Source organism: Pteropus vampyrus, unplaced genomic scaffold (genome assembly GCF_000151845.1).
Source record: "Pteropus vampyrus isolate Shadow unplaced genomic scaffold, Pvam_2.0 Scaffold215, whole genome shotgun sequence".
NCBI classification, from domain to species: domain Eukaryota; kingdom Metazoa; phylum Chordata; class Mammalia; order Chiroptera; family Pteropodidae; genus Pteropus; species Pteropus vampyrus.
Genome location: NW_011888996.1, coordinates 2,404,124 through 2,407,702, shown reverse-complemented (window position 1 = coordinate 2,407,702; position 3,579 = coordinate 2,404,124). Strand labels below are relative to the sequence as shown.

Here is a 3,579-nt window from a genome sequence, read left to right as displayed (position 1 = left end):
AGAAGCCTGTCCCATGGCGGCGGGGGTGGACTTTCACGCGACAGGCCCGAGGTTATGGGTCGTCAGTCACTCCGTTCGATCTCCAGAGGCTCTGCCAAGTAGACTGGCCGCCTTCGGAGTTGGATGGCCATCTGAGGGTTCCTTTGATTTGCAGACTGCATTCAGAGTCAGAAGTGTTGTTTATGGGAATCCTGGTTACCCCGATCAGGCCCCATAACACTCTTGGGGCTCTTAAGATCAAGAACTTTGCCTATTTACTGTGGTATGATTAACACCAACAGTGCCTGGTAAATACCAGTTGCCCAAGCAAAATTTTGCAAGAGCTGAAATTAACATGTGTGTTATTTTTTCTTTCCACATTTCCCCTCTTCATTTTTATGAGGTTATATCTCCTAGGCTATGAAACTCTTGATCCTATCCGAAGGAGAAATAGTTTCAATAATTTTAAATTTGTTTATTATTTCAGGCTATTTTTATCTCTGCTCTCCCTCTTCTGTCTTTCTTTTTCCCCTTGTTTTTCTGCAGTCAGGTGGAGTAAGAGACAAAAGGAATCTTTCAAATGAATTTAATTAGAAAACTTGCTGTAATAAAGAAATAGGCAGCCAAGTGATTCAGTGGAGAGAGCCCTGGGCTGGTGGTCAGAAAAACAAGGTTTAGTCGTTACGTCCTTAAGGTTGTCCCTCAACGGCTCAACCAACCCCTTGGTTTCCTGGTGTGTAGAACGAAGAAGCTGGGCTCTTCATTCTAGGAGCCTTTGCAGCTTGAACCATCTGGCAGTCTATAATTCCAATGTCTGCACGGGGCAGGCTCAGGAGTAAGTGTCGTCATGACGATACAGGCAGATGAGTGAGAAGTGAGGCATCAGCGGAGAAAGGGAGGGGCAGGGCCAGCTGCATGGGTGTGTGACCTGCGCAGTCGCCATAGGGCCCAGCTGCACGCAGAAGGGGACTATGCTTGGTTTAATGTTCTGCTTTGGCTATCTTGAAAATTTTTAATAATTGTTGAACAAAGGGCCTCACATTTTTATTTTGCACCGGATCTCACAAATTATTAGATGGTCCTGGGTAAGGGACGGGATGGAGGTGGGGAGACGGAGAGAAGAGAGTTGGAGCATAGATGGGAGAAAGAACAGAATGTGAAAAAAAAGGGGCCTGGTACTTCTCCTACCTAGTGGCTCCCACCCTAGGTATCCAGTACCCTGAATCCCCCACCAAATGCTCCACCCATTATCTGAATCCTGGAGTCCCTGTCAGCCTCCTTCATTATTCCACAGCCCCAAATTAGCCCTACTTTCCAGTGTCTACTGTTGTCCCCTTCAGAGAAAATTATCGTGTCTGGGAATCTTCATTTAGAATAGCTTTTCTTCCCTGTTAATTCAGCATAACTTTCACCTTAATACATTAACTATTTTGAGATTTACACTTATATCTAATTTGACTGATACTTAGGCATAAGCCTGCAGTATAGGAAAGTTCGAGAAAATCTATCAAGTAAGTGTACCTTGGGTGAGGGCAGAGAGTGGCCACCCTTATTTATCCCACTCAGGTGTCCTTATGTCATCCCAGATACAAAAAAAAAAAGCCATGAGAGAATTCCAAAGACATTCTTTCAAGAGAGTTTTTGGCAGCTCATCCTTTGCAGAGGGAATGAGGCCACGGGGGCCGGGTGACAGCAGTCTAAGCAAGTAAAGTAGGACTAGAAAGAAATGAAACTTCATCTCTAAATTCAATCAGTTGTCTTTAATGGAATTGCAGACATTTAACTCTCACAGCTGAATCAACAGATTAACTCTTGGCATAGGGAAGAACTGAGGGGTAAGGCAACACAAGGTAATTTAATAAGTATTTATCTATCTTAACATGTCAGCTTGTGTGATATGCGTGTTTTTTTTTTTTTTTTTTTTTTTTTTTAGGTGAGGCAACCTTTGGTTGACCTCGCAGATTGTAAGGACCTTGTCAGTTTACAATCCCTTATTTTTTTATTTTTTATGCCTAAATGCACCTGGTCTTCCTAAGTGGTCTCCCATCAAAGTACTAACTAGGCCCGACCCTGCTTAGCTTCCGAGATCAGGTGAGATCAGGCTTGTTCAGGGTGGCATGGCTGTAGATGTGATATGAGTTTTAAATACATTATCTCACATAATCCTCACAACAACCCAGTGTGGTAAATACAGTTATTGGTCTCATTTTACAGATTAGGAAACTCAAATACCAAGATTAAAAATATGTCTTAAGTCTTGGTAGTGGGATCAATATGCAGAGTTTTCCAAGGGCAGTGAAGGTGGCTTTTAGGGGACATGGAAATAGCAAAACTCTCATTTACTTGACTCATTCCTAGACATAAGCAGAATGACTTAATCTTCAAGGCACTACTATGCCCACTGAATTTCCCTAGGCACTATATGCCCTGGCTGGAGTTAGGGGCCTGGGAGTGACAGTTCCTAGACTTCTCACCTTAGATTCTTAGATTTTCCCCAACTTAGGTGTCTCATCTCTAACAGGAACAGGCAGAGCAAGATGGTATATAAGGGAGTTCATTATGACATCTCTATTTTCACTGACCTCTAACTGAAATTTAGTGTTTCCTTCAATGACAAATATAGGCAACACATCACAGTCATGTTTGCAGAATCTGAGACTTTCTTATCAATGGAAATCATAGATGTTTTCGTTTCACTTTACAGTAGTCATAGATATTTTCAAATATCATTGATTGCCCTCACTGCATTGAAATTATATCAGTTATGAGACTTGTGGACAAAATTTTAAGTATTTTGCAACTGTGGTAAAAATATATCACATAAAATTTGCTATTTTAACCATTTTTAGGTGTACAGTTTAGTGGCATTAATTGCATTCACATTGTTGTGCAACTCTCACCATGCCTGTAAAATATCTTGACAGCTATATTTTAATGTAATAGGTTTCTCTGTGATTCTATTTGTTTATATTAATACTATACATTTAAAAGCATCAGTAGCAGAAGGAGTTAATGTGCTTAACTGGACTTCTCAAGGGCTCTAGGACACAAAAAGATTAAGAATCCCTGATCTGTACGGATCGTCCCACTTCTAACATATTATGATTATTTGACTGTAAACCAACCAAACTTTCTATTAATACATGAAGATTGTAATGTTTCTCTTGCACATCTACCTTTGGGGAGCTCCACTTAACAAGGTTTTTGTAAGCACAGTAGTGTACACAGAAGGCAGGCTGGAAGTGAGCATTTCCTTCAGCATGCCATTAACATCCTTGGAAAGACTTCAGGATGTTAACTACCCCTGGAGGCCCAGGACATGGGGTCACCTGGAACAGGCTGGAGCTCTCTCTCTGAGAGCCTACTGTGAATGAGCTGCCAGGAAGGGGGCACCACTTCATTTCTTTCTTTTTTTTCTTTTTTAAAAATTTTTAATTACATTTATTGGGGTAACAATGGTTAATACAATTATATAATTTTCAGGTGTACATTATCATTTGACATCTGTATATTCTATTGTGTGTTTACCACCTAAAGTCTAGTTTCCTTCAGCTACCGTATATTTGATCCCCTTTACCCACTTCACCCTCCCCCTAAACC

The 3,579-nt window shown here is 41.1% G+C and overlaps 1 pseudogene; it reads right to left on the bottom strand.

Moving 5' to 3' along the window:
* Positions 1–1,989: 1,989 nt before the first annotated feature.
* LOC111747237 lies at positions 1,990–2,107 on the bottom strand (annotated as a pseudogene).
* Between the last annotated feature and the right edge of the window lie 1,472 nt (positions 2,108–3,579).